The 12,289-nt window shown below is 36.5% G+C and overlaps 1 protein-coding gene across 4 annotated transcripts in view; it reads right to left on the reverse strand.

Annotated features, from left to right (window-relative positions):
• The window catches only part of TOX3 (TOX high mobility group box family member 3), a 142,686-nt gene that overhangs the window by 106,686 nt on the left and 23,711 nt on the right, over positions 1-12,289 (reverse strand). For 3 of the 4 annotated variants that reach the window (XM_030470226.1, XM_030470228.1, XM_030470225.1), the window contains exons 2-3: positions 1,560-1,669; positions 282-381 (exon numbers count right to left, since the gene is read on the reverse strand). The gene's annotated coding sequence lies outside the window, so the exon portion shown is untranslated. Of the gene's footprint in view, positions 1-281; positions 889-1,559; positions 1,670-12,289 lie in introns of those variants that run through there. The other variant, XM_030470227.1, reaches the window with a different exon arrangement.

The raw sequence follows: 12,289 nt of genomic DNA on the forward strand, positions 1-12,289 counted from the left end.
CTTCACAGCGTAGCTTACACAGATCGTTCTAATGGATGGCACTGCCACAGGGCATATGCTCTCTTCTGTCTCATCTGAAGTGGGTGGTACCACAGGGAGTTGACAGCTTCTCCTGAATGTGTGGCATTTCTGGGACAGACATCTGCACTGACATCGCCGTAGGGAAGCAGCACTGACTGCCTTCACCAGCCTGATCATCTGCAAATTACATCATAGGAACTAGTTTCACTTCCTAAGCATAATTGCCTTAAGTGATCCATTGATTGCTATCTGACACTTACCTTTTCTGCTTTCATTTCCCAGATGTTTCTGGTTTTCTCATCACTCTTAACTCCATTTTATCAGAGATGTCACAACGTATATGGAAAGGACATGGCCATGCTGCAAGGAAAGTATTATATCAGAGAAGTACAGTAGAGAATCATAGTGTTTAAATAGAGTTATCTGTTTAATAGTTTGCAAATGAAACAATTAGCTTACTGTTTCTTCGGCTCTCATCAGAAAAGTTGCTTGCTATACTGGATTTCCTCATTGCAAAGGCCATGCACTGTAGATAGCATGCAGCAAAGAAAACCTTTTCCCTTAATTTCTTGAAGTGCCCTAATTTTTTTTTTTTTTTTGAATAGATACTTATTTAAAAAGTGTTGTTTGGGGTTGGGTTTTTTTCTGCAAGTCCTAGTTTGAGTTGAAAAATCTTTGGATAAAATTAGATTTATTAGACAAATGACTTTGTCTTCTGTTTGTTTCATATAGTTTTAAGTTTTTGCCTCTTCCTACCATAAATATAGTAAGTACCCACTGGATACAGTTCTCCAACCTCTACTTACATTTAGTATTATAAAACAAATCACTAATGTGAACATGGAGATGACTTAGTCTGCACAGGAGGAACTCAAAAGACAAAGATTTCTTTTCAACCTTTTTCTGTAATCAAAGCAAAGCGGGGACCTAGCTCTCAGATTTATTTTTTAGGAATCACCCTGTTTTTAGCTTTACAGAAGCAGTACATTATGTAGGCAGGGTACTAGGTACTTTTTATGTCAAGAAAATTGAGAGATTGGAAGATAACCAAAGGCCACAAAAGGTATCCTTATACTAACATTTTACTATGGCATTCCTCCTGTACTCAGTAGGTAAAGACTAACTGGGAGGGAGGCGTGCAGGTCTTTTCTACCAATATGGATGGGCTCTTCTCCTCTACTGTACAAAGATAACCTGTGGTATTAGAGAATATTTTAACCATGCATATTTTGAGGAACATCCTTCCAAAAAACATAGAGTCATAAGGTGTACCATAAAGAAAAATACCATCCAGGAAGAAGGAGACAAGATGGTAGGAGAAGGACCTCATAGTTGTTTTCCACATTGTGCACACCCTGACATATACTGAACAGTTAAATGATTTTTTTTCCATGCAGTAAATTTTGAAAAATCATTTAGCCTCATCACTTGGTACTGAACAGTGAGTCTTATGCAATCTTCCTCTTAGAAGTATGAATGATTCAGAAGAATTCCATGCCTTTTAGTGATGAAAGATTAAGTACGAACATTGAGCTTACCTTTTGTCACTCATTTGCTTACAATTGACAAAGAAGGTGTATCACTTCCAATAAAACTCCATTCCAGCTTTCATGTTTTTCTTGGAAAAGAAAGCAGGTGAAGCCTTGATCTGTAAAAGATAAATGTTATTTTATTTTAGTCTGTCTGACCAGTCTATCAATGACAGTCATTCATCTGCTGTGGAAAAGTGAACAGTGCACCATGAATTTGCTAACACTGCATCTGCTGGTACATTTTTCTTTGATAGTAAGTAAGGCATAATAAACTTTGATCTCTTCTATATGCTGGTTTTTGTTTGGAGAGTATGATTCATTGGCTATTTGCTACTACACATTGTTCCTCTATAGAATCACATTCTACAGTCACAACAAATTTCTTCCTTGGATTCAACAAACCCCACTATCTATTATTCTTAAAAAAAAATCCAAAACAATAATATAACAGAGAAAATTCCATGTGAAAAATTTAGGCCTGCATTTTCAGTGCTGACACCTGCTGAGTGATGCATCAGACAAAGAGGGCCTATTATCACCATAAGAACTCAAGAAAATTCTTTCTGAATTCCAGTAAATATCTTCCTTTTCAACAGCTTATTCGAGACATATAAATGTGATGAAATTCTGCGTCCTGTGCGAGTGAAAGCATTTTCATTTTTATTCAGCAAATAACAACCTGTAGTCCCCAATGGCATTAGAGAATGTGTCTCAGCAGTGCTCCACAGAAGTTGTTTGAACACCTCTGTCAAAACTTTTCAGTCTAAAAGCTACACTGGTGATCATTTACACACACAAAGTCATCATTTAGGGGCTTAGCACTGCCTATGCAATGGTATTTTCTTAACAGTACACATTTCAATAAGTCTGCATCACAGAGTGTACTACTCAGCTGCATTTTTCTTGTAGCACACTGGCTCACCTTCTCCTATTATGCTATTACGCTTCTTCCAGAAGAATAAAAAAGCAAGGACTGCACCAGTCAGTTCATGTTTTTCATCCAAAGTAGGTGAAAAAAGCTATTAACCATATCACAGATTTCTTCCTTTTCAGATAACTGTTTCTTTAAATAATATTTATTAACATTGCCCTAGGACTTGGGTAAGCTTCTTCACTTTTTTAAGAAAGGGAAGAAAAAAGAAAGAGGAAAGGGTCCAAACTAACATAAATACAAATAAGTCTGCACATGGGTGTAATGTGATTCAAAGAACAGGTTTCAGCTTGTGCATCTGCTGTATCGCACCTGAAGTTAATGGATTCACAACAGACACATTATGAGCCCAACCCAGCATGTCATCTGTACACAGATGAAATAACATTAATTAAATAAAATCACAACAGAAAATAGCAGTAATGCTCCCTGTTAGGTATATTTTCCCTGTATATAAGAAAGTATAAAGATTACTTTGACTCTGCTGTTCTTTCTAATGCTGAGATACATGTGAAAAAGTTTTTAAAATAATGAGATAGGTTTCTCTCACTCCAACACGATTTCTTTAAAAAATAAGTGATTGGAAACATTCCTGTGTGAGTAAATATTACTTTGGTTTATATATATTATTATACTCCCCTTATTTTTTCATCTTGATCAGTAGAAAATTTTAATCTATTATACAGAAACGTAACTGTCATAAGGAAATGAAGCAAGTAGGTACATGATACGCTGAGTAATGCAATGCATGATTACTGGATATGATACAAATTAACACATTTTCCATGTTTTGTGCAGGAAACACTTTTTCAACACTGTGCTAGTAATTTCCTGCCCTGCAGTTCTATTTTGTCTAGTCCTTCGAGAAGATGTCTCTTCGAACATATACATTCTCTAGACAGAGACTGCACAGTATTTGTAAGTATTCAAACAATGACCTTCACTGATGCACTATAATCTTAATTGAGTCAGGAAAAGGGTTTGGAACAGCTTAACTCACATACTAGGTACACTGTGAAACAACTTCCATGAACAACACTGAAACATAATGATCATTTAAACAGTATCAAAGGCTCATACCCACGAGCTTTGTTTGTTCAGATAATATTAAAATTCTTTCATGGATCCATCATAGATATTTCAGTTTTAACTTTTGTATATTAAAAACTGGTAAACTCTTTTTCCCCTGATGTAACTTTCCACAGTCAGAGTAGCAGAATAAGACAGAAAATCAGCTTTAGACACTGAAGCCATCACCATGATTTGTATTTCCAAATTATTATGAATATGGTTATTTGGCTTTCATTTTATGGCAGCACCAAGGAAATCAAACTCTGAATCAGTTCTTCAAGGACAAGTACAGCAAAGGAATCCTTCCTCCAAAGCCATTACATATAATCAAGTTATTAAAAATAATAATACAGATCATTATGGTCTGTCTGTAAGACTGCATTTGAATTAATCAGCAGATGCCACATCATGCACTACATAATCAGAAATTGTTATCTAGTTTACTCAAGGACACAAGACCAACACTTCTGACCCACAGCTACAGGGGGTCATTAAACACGAACAGTACTCAAGGAAAGTGAATTCACAAAATGCTCTGGTATGGGCCCAACTCCAGCTGGAGTAAAGGCAAAACATAAATGTTCTCTTGCAAGAGCAGACAGCTAAAACAGTCTTTAATTTTAAGGTACACAAACCTCAACTACCTTACATTGTTATCAAGTTCCTAGAAAAGGCTGGATCTGTTTAGGGTATCAATTGGAGCTCATACATTTCCTAAATTCCACCAGGTCTGCAAAGTTTTACTTTAATACTACCATTATCATCAAAATTCACAGCAACAAATGAAACTAAAGGATATTTATATTTTTAAAATAAATCTTGCTACCTGAATTTCCGAATAAATAAATGGATGCAATTCATACACAAATTTATGCACTCTTTTTCATCATAGTCAACTGCACAGCCAAACACAGCATGTGAACTAGGTAGACTCCATCATAATTATGTAGAAGTACAAATTCCATGTTTGCTTGTGCAGTTTTAAGGATTTGACTCGTATCTTCGGGGGGGGGGGGGGGGAGGGATGGGTGTGGGTATGTAGACATTTATACTAATTTCTCACCACCAATAAATAGTATTTCCTTAAGCAATGTTTCCTTAATTCACTAGGCTTTTCACATACAAAGGTTCAGCCACTAGCCATTCTCACTTCAATAACTACAAGGGATATGCAATGGGTTAATAAAACCTGTGGTCTGTGCTAGGAAGAATACACTATAACATAACACATTCAGCATCCATCAGGTTTGAAAATACTAAGATACAAATGATTTGCTATAGATTTAAAAGTTGAACTAGATTGAGAACCTTTTTTAAGCATAAGAGGAAATGTGATCATAAAACTGAGGAAGCTTTATGGCAGAAGGATGTATTGATATCTGCGTTTATGTTCTTATCAAGAACAGGTCAAATAATCCTTTCCTGGAATTACACAGTGGTGACTTCAGATGAATAAACCAGACCATGTGATTCATAATCCTAAACAGTAACAATTAATTTTCAGAATCTGTCTCCTGTGAAAGAAAGCACTGGTCTTTCAAAGCCATGATTATTCTAGCTCTGATTTTCTCATACCACAATGTGTACTGGCCTACTTCTGAACAGATCTGGAAAGCTGAGTAACTAGGCCTATAAAACTATGCTCCATGGGTTTCATATGAGCCTAAATGTAAACAACAGAACTTACAACTAATTGCCTTTTAGATAAAGCTGACTTAAGCAACTGAGATAACAGAATCCTACAATACTCTGGATGAAACATACTAAAAATGTGAATTAATAAGTTAGCTGATATTGAGCTCCAGATCTTTCTTACTCTGGTAACATTCCTTAAGTGATGATAAGCAGATTTACATACTTAACTAATATGTTTATTTAAAGAAAATTTCCAAATCCAGACTAACATCCAGATTTCTTATTTGGCCTCAAATCAAAAGACATACTATCAATAAGGATGGCATCCAGGAAAATCTTTTCAACATCTGCTTAGAACTAAACAACAGCTATTTGATTTCCTGCAAATTTAATTTCAGGCAAAATTTTACTTCATCCAATATTTTTTATATCCTCAAGACAGCCTGACCTAGTCATTTTGCATATTCAAATCTCAGAATACAGCTTGTACAGCAGTTGCTAAGGAGAAATGCTGTTAGTTTGTAGTTCACATTTAAAATGCTAAGAGCAATTTCAATTAGAGTGAGAACAAAAGGGTTTGGAAGCAAAGCCCTCCCCTCACCAACAGTATCAGTGATTTAAAGAAGCAGGTTCAAAAATAGTTTACGTGTTCCTTGTAATCTAAAGAAACTTAAGTAGTTAATAAAACTTGAAGCTCTACTGTTTCATAAAGGTGAAGAAAGGAAAATAAAGTTAATATTACTTTAATATTAGTCCTAGTTGGTATTCTTTGAATATGTTTCTTAGGAGAAGTGCTTATTATTACATTTCAGGCAAACTAAGAAAACACCAACTCAGAGCAAAAACTGAAAAGAAAGTACTTGGAGGAATGGATACGGTTCCAAATTTCTTCACAGGTGACAGAAAGGAAAACACAAATATACTGCTCACTGGGAGGGAAAGTGTGTATTCCAGGGCAAGCAAAAATAACTGACCAGGAAATATAAAATACGAACTTTATCTTCAAAATTAATTATTTTAGAAGCGAAATGAAATGAAGAAAAATGTTTTCAAACAAGTTAAGCACACGCATAAACTTCTACTGAAAACCAAGATAATGCATATATGCAGAGGTAAATGTTAAGCAATGCATTATACCAGTAGATAAACAGACTGTCTGAGGAATGATGCCAATGATTAGGGGAGATGAGAGTAAAAACTACCCTGTGTTTCTTGTGGTTCCTTGGTGAACATGAGGAAACAAGAAAAATGCCTACCAGATTTTGGGACAGAGGAGTATCTTCTGGATCCGGTTAACCTTATAACATGATTGGTCTGGTCTCTAGTACCTCACACCCACAGCTTTCAACCTGCTTTGCAAAGTATGTAAGTACAGGAAAACTGAGAATTCAAATCAGTCTGCAGGGCCATGGCAGAATCAGAAATATAACACAGGAAAAAAGAATGCCCTACCCACTGAACACACTGATTTTCTTACACTGAAAGAACATAATTCATTTGTTGTAGAAAAAAAAAGGCTGGAAAATGCAACGGGAATATTCCTCAAATTGTACTCAGAAATCAAACAGAAATAAAAGGAAGCCAACATTTATTACTTCATTAAGAATATGTGATTTTTATTTTTTAACTGATATCAAGACTTTGGAATATCTGGAGTTAACAATACTGCTATCAGATGTTCCCATTGATTTGTCTTTGTAGCTAAGTGATAACAATCAGAAAACTACATTGTATTTGTTAGTGACAACAGTCACAGTTTGAGTTTTTGGAGCTGGAATTCTCTACCATGCAAGCTAGCTTACCCCAGGTGACAACAACCAAACGTATGAAGGAAGGTGAAGCATTTCACAGTATTTATACATAAATTGTAAATAAACTCAAAATGGTGAGATTTTTAAACAGCTAATGATTACTAAGGTGGTTTTTTTCCTATGTTAGCACATTCATATAGTTCACTCTGCAGTTCACACTTCCAAATTTTCCTAACATCTCAATGGCCATTTAGGAAGATATGCTCATTTTCTTATAAGCTGAGATTGCAATTTAATGAGTTGTCTCCAAGACATGATGCTTTAGAGCAGGACAGTAAAGTATGTCCAAGCTACTTTTAGAAGCAAAAAGGCTCCTCTTGGATCCATCAAGGCCAAGCATTTTCACTTCTTGTTCCAACAAAGGAAAGAGCCTGGAAAGAGCCCATGGACACAGGGGAAAAAAAAAAACAGCAGCACCTGCCAGATGTCAGGGTGAATGCCGGGGAGTGAGCCAGCTGCCCAGATCAGTTTTTACAGCTTGAACTATGTTAGGAAGCACTGATACAACACTAGCCAATACATTACCCCCTTTAGCTTCAGCTAGCCCCTAATATACGAATCATGTCTCACAACACCTCTTTCTCTATATACTTTCCTAACTCCTCTTCCATTTACTACATATCTTTTGGCATTGTCAGATTCTTCTATCCTATCTATTCTTTTTCCGTTATATTCCACATGTAAATAGTTTGTCCCCAATTCTTTCACACTGACCTTTATCCAGCAGTGACTCACATCCCCAACTACCTGAATTTACCACAGGTACAAAGTGTCTAGTAGTGTCAATGCTTTCTGCTCCTTGGGGATTTTAAATACACCAGTAGTCACCTTTTATTATCTTTTTTCATGGATTTAGTTTTCCTGATTTCCTTTTCTCTAATGAATTAAATTCTCTGACCACAGAGCAATTTGTGCAAAGGCCTGCAGTGCTGCTGCAGGCAGAAATAGATGTGACAAATTTGTGTCTCCTCCCTTCAAAGACCTGCTGTGATCCAGGACCTGCTCTTGTGTCCAAGGTCCCTGCAAAGTTACACAGAAGGATGGACTAACTGGCTCCTGAGAATATGCTGCTCCAGTTCCTGCTCCATCCCTCAGCTATGCTCTTCCATCCAATACGCACCAGTCTTCAATCTCATGGGCAAGCATAAGGCAAATGCTGCCTGAATGTTGTTATTTCCTGGGAGGCTATGCCTGCTTTCGTCCACCCTTTGTACTAACCTTCTTAGAATTATGCTGTTGCAGAGCAATCAGGCAATAATGCAATTTTGTATCTCAAACCACAAATAAAAAATAAGGTATTACACCATTGGAAAAATGCCCCTTTGAGGAAAATTAGCCAGCCCTCTAGCTCTTTGGCTGTTTAAAATCCCCCAATGCAGGTAAAGATGCATATTTCAAAAGTTTTGCTTACTTGAGTGCACCCCAAGGCATGATGTTGCCCTTTTCATTTTGCAAATTCAGTCAGAATTCAAAGACGTGAAACGCCACATATAAAGAATCTGATCAAATGTGTTATGGTACCAGAGTAATTTATCTTCTTGTATCCAGTCTTCACTCCTTCACAACAGAAAGCAAACAGAGCTCTGTTCATTGTAAATCATAAAATATTTCTAATTAGCCTGACACCACTAGACACACTTGGTCTCTCATAAATAAATGTAAAACATGTGAATATCATTTATCATAAAACATACATCTGCAAAGCACAGCAAAACCTTCTTTTCTACCTTCTCAGGCAACGACATGCATTTCAGTTGGTCCAATTTAGCACTGGCCTAGTAGTTAATGATACAGCACCGTGCTAGTCTATTACAGACAGCTGTGAAGAAATCATTCAACATGAACACAAAAAATAGAGTCAATGGAAGAAACGAGAACTGGCATATAACATTTCCAAAGCTATTTAAGTGACATAGGAGCTACTGTCCCACTTTCAAAAGTAACTTAGATACATAAAAGATTTTGAAAATTGTAAGAATGTGACAATAATTAGGCGTTTGTGTGAATTATACTTTTTATCTCCATTTAATTACTCACTTGTATTCACTTCTGTGATAAATTAGATTTTGTTTTGAAGCAGTAGTCCATTATTCCTAACAGCTTACTATAAATGATATACTAACTACTTGCAGTGTAAGGAGGTTTATATAAATCCCTTGACAGGGCTCAGAAGAATGCCAGCCTATAACAGTTGCCTGAGGAGTCACAGCAGGCAAAGGTGCTTTCAGGGCTGGTGGTCTACCCTGGAGGAAGGACAGCTGTGAATCAGGAATGGGAAACCCATAAAAATCCAGCAAGCAACAAGTAGTACTTTTTTTTTTTTTTTTTGAGGTTTCTGTAAAAGAGGGCTGAGGGTGCTGTTGCTTTCTAAAGAACAGCTATTCAAGAACTAAAAAATAAAATTTTTGTTGTCAATAAAACCAGTTTTGTTAGCTACCTGCTGTGGGAAATGGGCACTATGAAGGCACTTAAGCCATCTAATCAAAGCATCAAATCATCTAGAGAGGAATTTCTGGCATAAGCAGCAGAGAAACTGAAATGAGAAAGGGTTGTTATCTTGTCCTAGAAGAATAATAAAATGAAGATTTTAAAGCGAAAGTTGGAGAGGGTGGGAAGGGGGCAAAGTGTTCTCCTTCAAGGTCAAAGCAGGGAGATATCCTACAAGGTCATGGGCAGCTGTGGCAAACAGATACAAAAATTGCGGCACGCTTAAGTGGCTGCTGAACTTCAGAGAAGGCTGCACCAGAGGTACAGGTGTGCTCTGTTTTCATTCTTGACTAAATTCATGACTTCCCAAAGCTGGTATGCAGCTATGGAACAACTCCAGTTATAGTGTGGTATCCCGTCTGTGTGTCTTACAGCTGCATGGAGTGAACAAACTTCCTGTTCCTCCCCTGCGTTGAATGTAATCCTCTTCTTTCCATTAGTTTGTTTTATTGCTGTAGGTGCTTTATTGCTGACAAACTCAGAAAGTTTGAAGTGATAAAATGGAAATGAAGATAAGAATTTAACAAACCAAAGTGATTTCAGTATCAACTTGGTAGTTTTCCCAGCCTGACATTCTAATAAATGAGTGTTCTTTTAGTATTATAAAAGTCATCAAGCCATCATAAGGGAGACAAAATCACTCCCAATCTCACCTGGGGACTTGCAGCTAACAACATAATTACACATGATACTATGCCAGAAAATACTAAAGCAAATATTGGGAGGGTTTTTATTTATATGTATTCTGTCTATGCAGCACTGGCAGAGTTGACAGCTCAAAAGACTGCATTTTCCCAAACTCTTACTTTTAATAATCTGCAAACATGATTGAAGGAAGCAGTATGAAATTTAATAAAAATGAATGCAAAAAGGATTAAGGAGACAGCTTCACTGCAATTTACGGTTCTACATAGCAGTCTCTTGCTACGAGTTGTGATAAATCTTGTTTACAGTGTGTTGATCCCATGTCCCACTAACACTAGTATGCAAGGGGTTCAAGTCTTCCTTAGAAAAATGGAGCTGCTTTTGCATTAAATGAACAGCCATAGGTAGCAGCAGCCTGAACAAGAGCACGGAAGATCAAGGGTTATTCTAGGTTACACTTCCCAATGAGTCAGTCACATCTCCAGAAAACGTTTGATGTAAATTGTTTGGGTGTAAATTCTAAATAAAGCTTTATTTGCGCTTTTGTGGCTCAATGATTGGCTTTTATTGTTCTCTATAGAGAGAAATTTAAAAGTTTGCTTTCAGTTTTTTTCATATAAAACAGATTTTATGCATTTTTTTATGACTAAAGAGGACTCTTACATTGTAAGATATCTTTAGTCATGAACAGACAAGGTGTTTACATAACATCAGATGCTCTCCTAGATCAAGTTCAATTATGAATGTAAAACTTTGTGCTTCTCTTTGCAGGGGTAGTAAGAGTTCATGGACTACTACCTTTTTATCCCTATATGAGTGTTAGGTCCTACCACTACTTACCAACGGGAGATCACACAAACTATCAGTTAGTTAGACATTACTAATACAACCTAGTGCCCTCAAAAGGTAATGGTTTGACCCAAGGTAGGATACGTGAGTTGAATTCAGAAGCCAGATCACATTTCTAGGTCTGGTATTTTCTGGACATTTTAGGCAGCTCACTTCACCTGTGACTGTTTATCTTCAGCCTTTCTCACTGTCAGTGTTGACTGTAAGAATTCAAACACTCTTTTTCCATATAGATACCTCTCCTGTTTTATTTTGCAACATCAATATTCCACGAGAAAAGAAATAATGATAATAATTTGAAAAGCTACAAGAACACGGTGAAGAGACTGGTATCTTCAGTTGCTCTTTACTGGTAATAACAATCATTCTTCTATTGCAGTATTTTACTCATACATTTGAGAATTTGAACACACATTTCTCATGGGCCACACTATACATCAGTAGTGAAGACTCAGTTGTCCTTTATTGTCCTTCTCCCCATCTTGTTCTTAGAAACAATAATCCAGGCTTCTTTTCCTGCCATTTGAATGCCTGCACTTTGTATTGACTGCTAACCAATCTGAAAACTGTGAAGCTGTATTCTTTTTAATCACATCTGTCATTACAGGAGATGGTCACCTTAGCAGAAAGATCACTATAACGGGTTGCTAATGGGCTATTAAGGGACTTTCAAGTATCGAGATGATCATAATAAGTGAGACCTGAGAGCCATTCTTTATTTCTGTGTAAGATTAATTTTTCCGCAGTAATTCCATGGATTAATAATACAAGGTTTGTGCACCTCAGGAATTGCTTCATGGTTTTCTTACCATATGCTATGCAAATTCAATAATCATCTTTTGACTTCATAATTTAAAATTAAGGTGCTACTAACTCCATTTAGGGATGGAGAAAATACAAAGTTGAGAAAGCATTCCGAAGGAAACAGTTAGATGATATGCTTAGAAAGGGTCTTTGTTTGATCAGAGTTTTCTGAATTATCTAAACACATATTCAGCTATAGTCCATAAACATTTTAAAATAACACAAATGCACAAAATATTTGTAACCTCAAGTCTTGCTTTAGCATTGCTTTGTTCTCAGATGAATTTCTCGGTACTAGCACCTTTGAGAGCTTTGCAGGCTATATAGAAATGTTCTACATTTTGCCTCAATTTGTGCTTTCAGAGTTGGTATCCTCTCAAAAAGAAAGCAGAAAACACAGAAAGTGGCAGTAGACATTCAGATACAAAATACTGAACTCATTTTTGCTTGTGTAACAAATGGAAACAAAGAAAGTGGGCTCTTTCCAGTACTAGCTGGTTATA

Source organism: Strigops habroptila, chromosome Z (genome assembly GCF_004027225.2).
Source record: "Strigops habroptila isolate Jane chromosome Z, bStrHab1.2.pri, whole genome shotgun sequence".
Lineage (NCBI taxonomy): Eukaryota > Metazoa > Chordata > Aves > Psittaciformes > Psittacidae > Strigops > Strigops habroptila.